The sequence below is a fragment of the Lipotes vexillifer genome, unplaced genomic scaffold (genome assembly GCF_000442215.2).
Source record: "Lipotes vexillifer unplaced genomic scaffold, Lipotes_vexillifer_v1.1 scaffold838, whole genome shotgun sequence".
NCBI classification, from domain to species: Eukaryota; Metazoa; Chordata; class Mammalia; order Artiodactyla; family Lipotidae; genus Lipotes; species Lipotes vexillifer.
Genome location: NW_006769660.1, coordinates 132,054 through 146,035, shown reverse-complemented (window position 1 = coordinate 146,035; position 13,982 = coordinate 132,054).

The following is a 13,982-nucleotide window of genomic DNA, read 5'->3' as shown; positions in this document are numbered from 1 at the left end:
ACTCTTCCCCCTCTCCATGTCCTCAAGCCCATTCTCTACATCTGCATCTTTACTCCTGTCCTGCCCCTAGGTTCTTCATAACCATGTTTTAGATTCCATATATATGTGTTAGCATATGGTACTTGTTTTTCTCTTTCTGACTTACTTCACTCTGTATGACAGACTCTAGGTCCATCCACCTCACTACAAATAACTCAATTATGTTTCTTTTTATGGCTGAGTAATATTCTATTGTAAATATGTACCACATCTTCTTTATCCATTCATCTGTAGATGGACACTTAGGTTGCCTCCATGTCCTGGCTATTGTAAATAGAGCTGCAATGAACACTGTGGTACATGACTCTTTTTGAATTATGGTTTTCTCAGGGTATATGCCCAGTAGTGAGATTGCTGGGTCATATGGTAGCTCTATTTTTAGTTTTGTAAGGAACCTCCATACTATTCTCCATAGCGGCTGTATCAGTTTACATTGCCACCAACAGTGCAAGAGGATTCCCTTTTCTCCACACCGTCTCCAGCATTTATTGTTTGTAGATTTTTGATGATGGCCATTCTGACTGGTGTGAGGTGATAACCTCATTGTAGTTTTGATTTGCATTTCTCTAATGATTAGTGATGTTGAGCATTCTTTCATGTGTTTGTTGACTATCTGTATATCTTCTTTGGGGAAATGTCTATTTAGGTCTTCTGACCATTTTTGTTAGGCCGGTTTTTTTTTTTTCTTCCCTCCCATTCTGAGAGTGAGCTTTTCATCTTGTTTATGGGTCCTTTGCTGTGCAAAAGCTTTTAAGTTTCATTAGGTCCCATTTGTTTATTTTTGTTTTTATTTCCATTTCTCTACGAGGAGGGTAAAAAAGGATCTTGGTGTAATTTATGTCATAGAATATTCTGCCTATGTTTTCCTCTAAGAATTTTATCATTTCTGGCCTTACATTTAGGTCTTTAATCCATTTTGAGTTTATTTTTGTGTATGGTGTTAGAGAGTGTTCTAATTTCATTCTTTTATATGTAGCTGTCCAGTTTTCCAAGCACCACTTATTGAAGAGGCTGTCTTTCTCCACTGTATATTCCTGCCTCCTTTATCAAAAATAAGGTGACAGTATGTTCATGGGTTCATCTCTGGGCTTTCTGTCCTGTTCCATTGATCTATATTTCTGTTTTTGTGCCAGTACTATACTGTTGTGATTATTGTAGGTTTGTAGTATAGTCTGAAGTCAGGGAGCCTGATTCCTCTGGCTCCTTTTTTTTTTTTTTCTCAAGATTATTTTGGCTATTCAGGGTCCTTTGTGTTTCCATATAAACTGTGAAATTTTTTGTTCTAGTTCTGTGAAAAATGCCATTGGTAGTTTGATAAGGATTGCATTCAATCTGTAGATTGCTTTCGGTAGTATAGTCGTTTTCACAATGTTGGTTCTTCCAAACCAAGAATATTGTATATCTCTCCATCTGTTTGTTTCATCTTTTCTTTCTTCCATCAGTATCTTACAATTTTCTTCATACAGGTCTTTTGTCTCCTTAGGTAGGTTTATTCCAAGGCATCTTATTCTTTTTGTTGCAGTAGTAAATGGGAGTGTTTCCTTAATTTCTCTTCCAGATTTTTCATCATTAGTGTGTAGGAATGCAAGAGATTGCATTAATTTTGTATCCTGCTACTTTACCAAATTCATTGATTAGTTCTGGTAGGTTTCTAGTAGTATCTTTAGGGTTCTCTCTATGTATAGTATTATGTCATCTGCAAACAGTGACAGCTTTACTTCTTCTTTTCCGATTTGGATTCGTTTTAGTTCTTTTTCTTCTCTGATTGCTGTGGCTAAAACTTCCACAACTATGTTGAGTAATAGTGCTGAGACTGAAAAACCTTGTCTTGTTCCTGATCTTAGCGGAAATGGTTTCAGATTTTGCCATTGAGAAAGATGTTGGCTGTGGGTTTGTCATATATGGCCTTTATTATGTTGAGGTAAGTTCCCTCTGTGCCTACTTTGTGGAGTCTTTTTGTCATAAATGGGTGTTGAATTTTGTCAAAAGCTTTTTCTGCATCTATTGAGATGACCATATGATTTTTCTCCTTCAGTTTGTGAATATGGTTTATCATTTGCGTATAATTGAAGAATCCTTGCATTCCTGGGATAAACCCCACCTCATCATGGTGTATGATCCTTTTAATGTGCTGTTGGATTCTGTTTGCTAGTATTTTGTTGAGGATTTTTGCATCTGTGTTCATCAGTGATATTGGCCTGTAGTTTTCTTTCTTTGTGATATCTTTCTCTGGTTCTGGTATCAGGGTGATGGTGGCCTTGTAGAATGAGTTTGGGAGTGTTCCTCCCTCTGTTATAATATTTTGGAAGATTTTGAGAAGGATAGTTGTTAGCTCTTCTCTAAATGTTTGATAGAATTCGCCTCTGAAGCCATCTGGTCCTGGGCTTTTATTGTTGGAAGATTTTTAATCAGTCTCAATTTCAGAACTTGTGATTGGTTTGTTTATATTTTCTGTGTCTTCCTGGTGCAGTCTCAGAAGACTGTGCTTTTCTAAGAATTTGTCCATTTCTTCCAGGTTGTCCATTTTATTGGCATATCGTTGTTTGTAGTAATCTCTCATGATCCTTTGTATTTCTGCAATGTCAGTTGTATTTCCTTTTCCATTTCTAACTCTGTTGATTTGAGTTTTCTCCCTTTTTTTCCTGATGAATGTGGTTAATGGTTTATCAATTTTATCTTCTCAAAGAACCAGCTTTTAATTTTATTGATCTTTGCTATTGTTTCCTTCATTTCTTTTTCATTTAGTTCTGATATGATCTTTATGATTTCTTTCTTTCTGCTAAGTTTGGGGATTTTTGTTCTTTCTCTAATTGCATTAGGTGTAAGGATAGGTTATTTATTTGAGATGTTTCTTGTTTGTTGAGTTAGGACTGTATTGCTATAAACTTCCCTCTTACAACTGCTTTTGTTTCATCCCATAAGTTTTCAGTCATCGTGTTTTCATTGTCATTTTTCTCTAGGTATTTTTTTATTTCCTCTTTGATTTCTTCAGTGATCTCTTGGTTATTAAGTAATGTGTTGTTTAGCCTCCAAGTGTTTGTATTTTTTACAGATTTTGCCTGTATTTGATATCTAGTCTCATAGCACTGTGGTTGGAAAAAGTTACTTGATACGATTTCAATTTTCTTAAATTTACCAAGGCTTGATTTGTGACCCAAGATATGATCTATCGTGGAGAATGTTCCATGAGCACTAGAGAAAAATGTGTATTCCGTTGTTTTTGGATGGAATGTCCTATAAATATCAATTAAGTCCATCTTGTTTATTGTATCATTTAAAGCTTGTGTTTCCATATTTATTTTCATTTTGAATGATCTGTCCATTGGTGAAAGTGGGGTGTTAAAGTCCCCTACTCTGATTGGGTTACTGTCGATATCCCCCTTTATGGCTGTTAGTATTTGCCTTACGTATTGAGGTGCTCCTATGTTGGGTGCATAAATATTTACAATTGTTATATCTTCTTCTTGGAATGATCCCTTGATCATTATGTAGTGTCCTTCTTTGTCTCTTGTACTAGTCTTTATTTTAAAGTTATTTTGTCTGATATGAGAAATGCTACTCCAGCTTCCTTTTGATTTCCATTTGCATGGAATATCTTTTTCCATCCTCCACTTTCAGTCTCTATGTGGCTGGAGCAGCAAGACCCTGTAGGCCACACGGAAAAAGAGAAAAAAAAAATCTTTGCTCCCAAAGTCCACCTCCTCAATTTGGGATGATTCGTTGTCTATTCAGGTATTCCACAGATGCAGGGTACATCAGGTTGACTGTGGAGATTTAATCCGCTGCTCCTGAGGCTGCTGGGAGAGATTTCCCTTTCTCTTCTTTGTTCGCACAGCTCCTGGTGTTCAGCTTTGTATTTGGCCCTGCCTCTGTGTGTAGGTTGCCTGAGGGTGACTCTTCTTTGCTCAGACAGGATGGGGTTAAAGGAGCAGCTGATTAAGGGGCTTTGGCTCACTCAGGCTGGGGAGATGGAGGGGTACAGAATGCAGGGTGAGCCTGTGGTGGCAGAGGCTGGCGTGACGTTGCACCAGCCTGAGGCATGCCATGTGTTCTTCTGGGGAAGTTTTCCCTGGATTACAGGACCCTGGCAGTGGTGGGCTGCACAGGCTCCTGGGAGGGGAGGTGTGGATAGTGACCTGTGCTTGCACAGCAGGTCTTGGTGGCTGCAGCAGCAGCCTTAGTGTTTCACGCCCATCTCTGGGGACCGAGCTGATAGCTGGTGCTCCTATGTTGGGTGCATAAATATTTACAATTGTTATATCTTCTTCTTGGATTGATCCCTTGATCATTATGTAGTGTCCTTGTCTCTTGTAATAGTCTTTATTTTAAAGGCTATTTTATCTGATATGAGTATTGCTACTCCAGCTTTCTTGTGATTTCCATTTGCATGGAATATCTTTTTCCATCCCCTCACTTTCAGTCTTTTTGTGTCCCTAGGTCTGAAGTAGGTCTCTTGTAGACAGCATATAGATGGGTCTTATTTTTTTATCTATTCACTGAGTCTGTGTCTTTTGGTTGGAGCATTTAATCCATTCACATGTAAGGTGATTATCGATATGTATATTCCTATTACCATTTTCTTAACTGTTTTGCATTTGTTTTCGTAGGTCCTTTTCTTCTCTTGTGTTTCCTGCCTAGAGGAGTTCCTTTAGCTTTGTTGTAGAGTTGGTTTGGTGGTGCTGAATTCTCTTAGCTTTTGCTTGTCTGTAAAGCTTTTGATTTCTCCATTGAATCTGAATGAGATCCTTGCTGACTAGAGTACTCTTGGTTGTAGGTTCTTCCCTTTCATCACTTGAAATATATCGTGCCACTCCCTTTTGGCTTGTAGAGTTTCTGCTGAGAACTCAGCTGTTAACCTTATGGGAGTTCCCTTGTATGTTATTTGTCATTTTTCCCTTGTTGCTTTTAATAATTTTTCTTTGTCTTTAATTTTTGTCAGTTTGAATACTACGTGTCTCAGCATGTTTCTCCTTGGATTTATCCTGTTTGGGACTCTCTGCACTTCCTGGACTTGGGTGGCTATTTCTTTTCCCATGTTAGGGAAGTTTTCAATTATAATCTCTTCAAATATTTTCTCGGGTCCTTTCTCTCTCTCTTTTCCTTCTGAGACCCCTGTAATGTGAATGTTGGTGTGTTTAATGTTGTCCTAGAGGTCTCTTAGGCTCTCTTCATTTCTTTTCATTCTTTTTTCTTTATTCTGTTCCATGGCAGTGAATTCCACCATTCTGTCTTCTAGGTCACTTATCCGTTCTTCTGCCTCAGTTATTCAGCTATTCCTTTCTTCTAGTGTATGTTTCATTTCAGTTATTGTATTGTTCATCTCTGTTTGTTTGTTCTTTAATTCTTCTAGGTCTTTGTTTAACGTTTCTTGCATCTTCTCGATCTTTGCCTCCATTCTTTTTCAAGGTCCTGGGTCATCTTCACGATTATTATTCTGAATTCTTTTTCTGGAAGGTTGTCTATTTCTACTTCATTTAGTTGTTTTTCTGTGGTTTTATTTTGTTCCTTCATCTGTTACATAGGCTCCTGCCTTTTCATTTTTTCTGTCTTTCTGTGAATGTGGTTTTCTTTCCACAGGCTGCAGGATTGTAGTTCTTCTCGCTTCTGCTGTCTACCCTCTGGTTGATGAGGCTATCTGAGAGGCTTGTGCAAGCTTCCTGTGTACTAGTTATTTATTGTTTCATCTGTGTATGTTTATCCAATTAACTTGTAACCTCATATTGGTCAGGAAGAGTCTTTTATAAATTCTTATAAGGGGTAAAATAGAGGCTCTAGAGTGGTGATTCTCAAACATGGCTGCATATCCAGATCACCTGCAAGGATACTTTAAAATACTGATGCCTGGGCTATACCCTCAGAGATGGAGTTAAATGGTGTAGGGTGCAAGAGGATGTGGTAATTTATTAAAAACTGCCAAGTGATTCTAATTGAGAATCTAATCTCAATCTCTAATTCAGAGTGTGATCTTGGGGAGATTACTTAACATCACTAAGTCTTTATTTCTTTATGTAAGAAATACGGATAAAATAGTTTTCATAGCCACCATTTTCTTGGAAGGTTAAAGAGTTTATGTATATAAAAGCCTTAAGCAGTATACTGGGACCAGAGCATATTATCAATAAATGTTAGTATTAATATTAAGGTTATTATCGTTTGGCCAAAGTATCTAACATGTTATTGGAAACTTAGCAGGCACTTGATAAACGCATATTAACTCATAGCTTCAGGTCATTTAGCCAGTTAATCCACATGATGTGAAAAATGTTAAACAAGGTAAGTATCAGAGTAATACAAGCCAAAATATAGTTTCACCTTGCATATCAAAATGCTTGAGGAATATATGTTTTGGCACGTGAACTCGGTAATTGTACTTGTTCACACTTTCCTCATTCATAGAGAATAAATGCATTGGCTGTGGACTGGGAGGTTTATAGTGGACAAAGAAAAGGGTCATAATATTTGAAGAATATAGTCAAAATATGAAGAATTACAAAATTCTTATGGCAACCAGATGTTGCCAATCAAGGACATTACAGCCTTATAAGGGTGATAAGATTATCATCAAGCTAAAGATAATAACTTTTCACATGCATTATATTTCATTATAATAGACTAATCCAACAAGTTATCTGAGAAATCTAGCCACCTTTATTCTAAAGATGAGTAAGCTAAGTCTAAGAAAGACAAAATGATTTGACTACAAATAGCTATGATGTAAGATATGATAAATCGAGATAGAATCAAACCAAAAAACTTAGAAGTAGAGAAGGAAAGAGTTACTTCTGATGTAGATGATGAATGAAAGCTTTAAAGAGGTGATGATATGTAATCTATGTATGGAAACAATGATGTGGTTTAAAAAGGCAGAAAAAAAGAATGGAGCATTTTAGACAAAGGAAATGAATAGAATAAGCCAAACAAGGGACTTGGTTGACAGGAGCATAATGTGCATCCCAAAAGGGAATGTATGATAATACTGGAATGGAAGTCTGGGGTCAAAAGTTGAAACGTCTTGAATGATAAGCATAGCAGAGATCTCAGAGAAGCTATCCCATAGGCTGACACTACAGTAAAAATTGCTTTAGACCTGTCATAAGAGAGCTGAAAATCAAATTTTGAAAGGATCAAGCTGATTTTTAAAAAAAGTACCTTAAATTAACACCACCTTCCCTCAAAATTCAATACTGTTTAAAAAAAAAAAGACAACAAAATCTATACACTAAAAACAATAAAAATAGCAATTTTCAGCATTCAATTAAAAATCACGAAATGTGAAGCAGGAAAATGGACCCATAATCAAGAGAAAAATCAATATAAAGAGTCCCAGGATTTGCAAAAATGAGGGAATTATCAGATAAGAATTTAAAACAGCTTTCTAAATGTAATTAAATATTAAAGGAAAAAAATAATGAGAAAATGTGTAAGATATAAAGATCAGTGAACTTGATGACACAGAAATAGAAAAACTAAACATAGAAGGAAACATAGTTGAAGAAAACACAAAAAAGTGGAATTAATGATCTGTGGGTCATTTTAAATATAAGTGGTATTAGAGTCACAAAAACTGGATCAAAAAATATTGATGACAAAAAAATTGTCCAAAATTGATGTGAACAATATAAATTCAAAGATCTAAGAAGTTCAATGAATCCCAAGATAAACACAACGAAAATTATATCTAGACACATCTAGAAATATTTATAAACCAATTTAAAAAGAAAATTTTAAAAGCAGCTAGGATAAAAATGCACATTAAGTACTAGCAACAAAGATAAAAATAAGTGCTAAATTTTCATCAGAAGCAATGAAAGATAGAATAAAAAATACTTTAAGTAAAGAAAGAGAAAAAAATATCAATTTAAAACTCTATATCTAACAAAGATACCCTTTAAAAAGAAGGTTAAGAAAAGATTTTTCAGTCAAAAAAAGTGAAAGAATTCATCACCATCAAACTTGTAGTAGAGATATGTTGAAGGAAGTTCTTCAGGCAGAAGAAAAAATAATGCCAGATAAAAATTCAAATCCTTACAAAGGAATGAGGAAGACTGGAAATGAAAATGTAAGAGTAACTATTAAAACCTTTCTCTCTAATGTATTATTTACTTAAAATATAATTTACTGTTTAATGCAAAAATAATAGAGTACTGGGAATTATAAATGCGTAGAGATAAACTTTATGACAACAACAACAGTACAAGAAGGATAGGAAAATACTGTTGTAATATTTTTTATATTGTACTTAAGTGGGTATAATATTATTTGAATGTAAACTGTGGCAAATTAAAAATGTATATTTATATCTCATCAAACCCACTAATTTCAAAAAATGGAACAAGTGATATACTTAAAAAGCCAAAGAGAGACAAAATGTAATACTATAAAGAGCATATTCATGAAAGCCAAAAGAAGGCAAGAGAAAAAGATAACAAAAGAACAGAACAAAGTGAAAAAAAAAAGTAGCAGAATGGTGGATTTAAATCCAATTATATCAATAATTATATTAAATATTAATGGCTTGGCACACAAGATAGACAGATTAGATAACTAAAGCAAATTCCAACTATATGCTATGTACAAGAAATAGGCATTAACTATACAAATTAATATAGGACAAAATTTAAAAGGTGGAAAAGGTATACCATGAATCACCACTCTAAAGGAAGCTACAGTACCTATATTAATAGCAGACAAAATTGAGTCTAGTCAAGCAATAGTCAAGCGATAAAGAGGACTGTTTCTTAAGGTAAGTGGTAAATTCATCAAGATGATACAAGAATCCTACATGTGTATGCAGTTATAACAGAGCATCAAAATATATGAAACTAAATGTCACAGAACTACAATAAGAAATAGAGAAATCCACAATTTAATTGAAAATTTCAACACCCTGTTCTCAGTTTAATAGAAGAAGTAGACAGCAAATCTATCAACCACTATGAACTAATTAACATTTATGTAGCATGGCAACAGCAAAATATACATTCTTTTCAAATGTACATGGATTATTCATTCAAGGACACCATATATTGTGCCATAAAAGAAGAGTGAATAAAAAATTGAATCCTTTTTTAATTCTCTTATAGTCAGATATCTATACCCTTTGATATAGATAAATTTACCCAGCCATAAAAAATAATGAAACTTTGCCATTTGTAACCCCATGGGTAGATCTAGAGGGTATTATCCTAAGTGAAACAGACACTGAAAGATAAATACTACATGCTCTCACTTATATGTGGAATCTAAAAAATACAAAACAAATAAACAAAACAAAATGAAAATAGACTCATAGATACAGAGGACAAAGGGGTTGTTGCCGGAAGGGAGGGTTGGGAGGGTGGGTGAAATAGGTGAAGGGGATTAAGAGGTACAAATTTTCAGTTACATAATAAATAAGTCACAGGGATATAATATACAGCATAAGGAATATGGTCAGTAATACCGTAATAGCTTTATATGGGGACAGATGGTTACCAGACTTATTGTGGTGATCATTTCATAACATATACACGTGTCAAATCATTACGTAGTATACCTGAAACTAACATAACATTGCACATCACACACAGGAGCACACAGACATAAAACTTAACCAAATAAAACAAACAAAACAAAATCAACTGGACTTCATAAAAACTTAAACTCTGTCATTTGAAAAGGATCATTAAGAAAATCAACAAGAAAACAGTAGACTGAACAATAATATTTGTAATACATCTATCTGACAAATTATTTTGTATCAAGACTATATAAAGTGATCTTTCAACTCTAAGAAGACAAGCCAACGTAAAAATGGTCAAAAGATTTGATCAGATACTTCACAAAAGAAAATGTGCAAATAGCCAATAAGCACATGAAAAATGGTCACCATCATTAGTCATCAAGGGAATGCAAGTTAAAACTGTAACTGGTTACCTCTATACACCTGTTAAAATGGCTAAAATTAAAAAGGTCGACAATACCAATTGTTGATGAGGGTGTGGCATACTGGAAATGGAACTCTGATATTTCTGATGGTGACATAAAATGGTGCAACCACTTTGAAAAACAGTTTAATAGTTTCTTATAAAATTAAACATACACTTTGTGATCAAACAATTCTTTGAAAATTGTTTACCTAAGAGAAATGAAACATATTTCTACAAAAAAGACTTGTAATTGAATAATCACAGCAAATTTCTTCAGAATACCTTAAAACTGGAAACAGTCCAAATATCAATCCACAGTTGAATGTATAAGCCATTTGTGGTGTTTCCATTCAAGGGAGTACTATGCAGCAATAAAAAGACAGACTATTGATACAATCAACACTATTATGCTACATGATAGAAGCAAGAAACAAAGGATTGTATGTTGTAGAATTTCTTTTATATGAAATTCTAGGACAGGAAAAAATAATCTATAGTAACTGAAAGCAATTAGTGGGAACTGGGCCAGTTGAGTGGAGTGAGGACAGATATTGACTGCAAATAGGCATAAGGGATCTTACTGAAATGATGGGAGTGTTCTATATCTTGACTGTGATGGAGGTTACACAAATGTACACATATAGGAAAACTCTTCAAACTGTTCACATTAAAATGGGTGCATTTTATCGTATATAAATTATACATCAATTGATTAGGCCCTGTTAATTTTAAAGATTCGTAAACATCTACTAATCAGGTTTAGGAAGATACACATTCAACCATAAGAAGCAAACAGTTTCTGGACTGATATACTTTAGGAAGCTTCTTAAAATTTCCCCAATAACTGAATAAATGAATGTGGCAGAATGATATTCTTATATTAGTAGTTTTTCAAAATAACTAATCTATTTTCTTTGTTTTTTAGAATTTTGTTTAGAAAATTGGATGCTTTTGTGCATGTTTATGTAAGCAAAAATAGAGAAAAAGACCAAATCTGGCAAAGAAGAGAGAGGTGTATCCTGTAGACTGTAGAAAAACCAAGAAGTAAGAAATAAAGAGCCCCATGGTGCTTGGTGACCCTGAGGTAGTTGCTAACTTTTGTCTCAGTTTCCTGATATGGTGCCTGAAAAAAATCTACTTTTAGATGTCAATGAGAGGCCTATGCATAAAGTGCATAACAAGTCTAGCTCAGTGCTTTATTCACAGTAGTTATTATTTTTAAAAAATCTAGGACTTCTTTTGGAAAGGAGATGGAAACAGGAGGGAAGAGAAGGAAAGATGAAGATATCAGAGAAAGTTTCAGAGAGTAAAGCATGGTGACAGATGGAGAGGAGGAAAGATTATGGAGGTTGTACCAGATGGCCTCTGCTTTTTCAGTAAAGTAGGAAGGAAGGTCATCTGTTCAGAGTGAGGACGGCATGGTTGAGAATGAGGCTTAAAAAATGTAGAAAAATGTTAGAACACTTTTTTTTTTCCCCCCCAAGAGAAAAGGGATATATAGTTCAGAGAGGCATAAGATAATGAGATCATGAGGAATAAGATGCTTAAAAGTGAAGTTAGGAAATAAAAGAGTATAGCAGACCCGGTGGCAACTTTCTCATAAATTTATCTGGCAAAGCTTGGACGCTTGGGAATGAGTGAATAGCCTACAAATGGTAAAGTAACTTATTTTGGGGATATGACATAATTTAGGGCACTGTAAGGAGTGATTCTAGTGTGTTAGAAAGGATCACTTGAAAGTAACTGACATGGAGTCTTGGGGCCTGGGGAAGGCCCTTGAAGCTAGAGGTAGGGTGAAGAACTGGGATAACTAAGATTGAGTTGAGTGCACAGTGTCCATCAGAAATGTGAAAAATTGAGGCAGCTGTTTCGAATGGAACAGCTAGAAGGTAAGATGGATGTCGTGGCCAAGAGGAGCTCTTAAATATGGATTACTGAAGTTGGGTCGGTCTTAAGAGAAGATGAGTCTAAAGTGGTATAAGCACAAAGGTGCCAGAAATGCATGACTATCAAGGCCATAAGAGTTGAAACGGTTAAGAAAATTGTACAAAAGCTATGATTTGGGACATCAATGAAGAATCTCAAATTATTGGGCTGATAATTTAGGAAGAAAAATATAATACAGTAACAGCAGTAGAGCTTCATTGAAGAAAGGTGAAAATAGGAGTTAGGTGACAGGTCCAAGGCTGTGAAGAGGCCCTTAAAAGATGCCATAAAATTTCAGAACAAAACATTTACCCAGGGCTTCCCTGGTGGCGCAGTGGTTGAGAGTCCACCTGCCGATGCAGGGGACACGGGTTCGTGCCCCGGTCCAGGAGGACCCCACATGCCACGGAGTGGCTGGGCCCATGAGCCATGGCCACTGGGCCTGTGCGTCTGGAGCCTGTGCTCCGCAACGGGAGAGGCCCGTGTACCGCAAACAAACAAACAAAAACATTTACCCAGAACTCAAGAGATGTGAGTTTGAAGCATGGCTCTACCACCAACAAGCTATTAGACTTCCCAGCTAAAAAGTAAGGGACATGGACTCTGATATTACTTCCAGTTAGATCCAATAACTATGAACTAACTCTAAGATGACACAGTTTCACCTTACCAGAAACAAGCCATCAAGTTAGAGAGATAAGCTACATGCTCATGCAAAATGAATTAAAAAGAGAAGTCACCATACAAGATAGTGTTTGGATGTTCAGTGAGTGAGCTAATTCTTTCTGCAGATGTATCTCAGGATAAGAGCTCCATGCTAAGGTCACCACCTTTCCTTATAGAGAAATGAAGAAGCCCCAGGCTCTTGGCTTCTGAACAAGACTCAGGATCATCTAATGTCTCTACCTCTAAGGCAGGTCTCCCCACTCAGCCTGGTGTTTAACTGGATGTCTTGCCCAAAGAAGCTGCAGGCCAGCACCAGCCCCTCACTCTAAGGAAGACTCACTGCAGAGACAGGAGCACAGCCATGGCCATCAGCAAGCCTCACCACACACCCCTGGCAGTTTGAAGGCATTTCCAGCAAAGTGCTCTGGAATCTGCCTTTGCCTTCCGCCCACCACACCCCATGCTCAATCTCTGCCTTAAACAACCACATCCACTTACCTGCTGTGTCATTTATTTCCACTTCAACAACGTTATTATAATAGTTCAGGTAATTCATTATATATTTTTTAGCTTTATTGAGGTTTAAGTGATATTCAGAAACTTACACACATTTAATGTATACATCTTGATGAGTTTAAACTCATTACCTTCTGAACAGGTCTGAAGCCAAGCTCCAGGGAACCTGCAGTACTGCTGGTACAGCATGTATTAACAGAAATCTTATGACCTACAGAGTGACCATACCTAGGACAGACCCATTTTACTTCTGATATCCTAAACAGGGCTAGCTTCTCCATTGGGCACAGTGCTAAGGTCCATCGTGATATTAGGGGTCCACAGAAATTTTCATTTCTTTTAAAATAAGAAGAAAAAATGAATATGATAACAGTGAATGTACTATATTATAATGACTCTAGCCTGCATTATATTCATCTTTATACCATCAGAGTTGTAAAATATAGAGTTTAGTGGGGTTTTTTGTTTGTTTGTTTGTTTTTTCTGGAGGAAAGGTCCCATGGAAGCAAAAGTGCCTAGAGACCACAAAAGTCATAACACAGCCATGGGTGTAGTCATTAACAGCTTTCTTTCTCCCTCTCAAAACTGTCTTAATTTCAAGGATAGAATTATATAGCGACCCTACAAATAAGAAAGAGGAAAGGAGAACCGAGGAGGTGCTGGAGACAGAAGTTCTCAAATCTCAAATAAAATACAGATGAAAGCCTGTTTCAGACCAAGAGTCATGATAATAACTTATGGTCATTTGTAAACACTCTGTGAGCTTGTCCAACTCTGAGGTCTCCCTTCCATTCTTAGAATTATTCCAAGAGAAGCCAGTTCACCATCTGAAAAACCAAAACGTAGAAATGAGAGAAGGGGCATGGAGATACTGATTCCATCCACCGGTTTGCAAAAACGCTCCCCCTGCGGCCTCCTACCCCATGA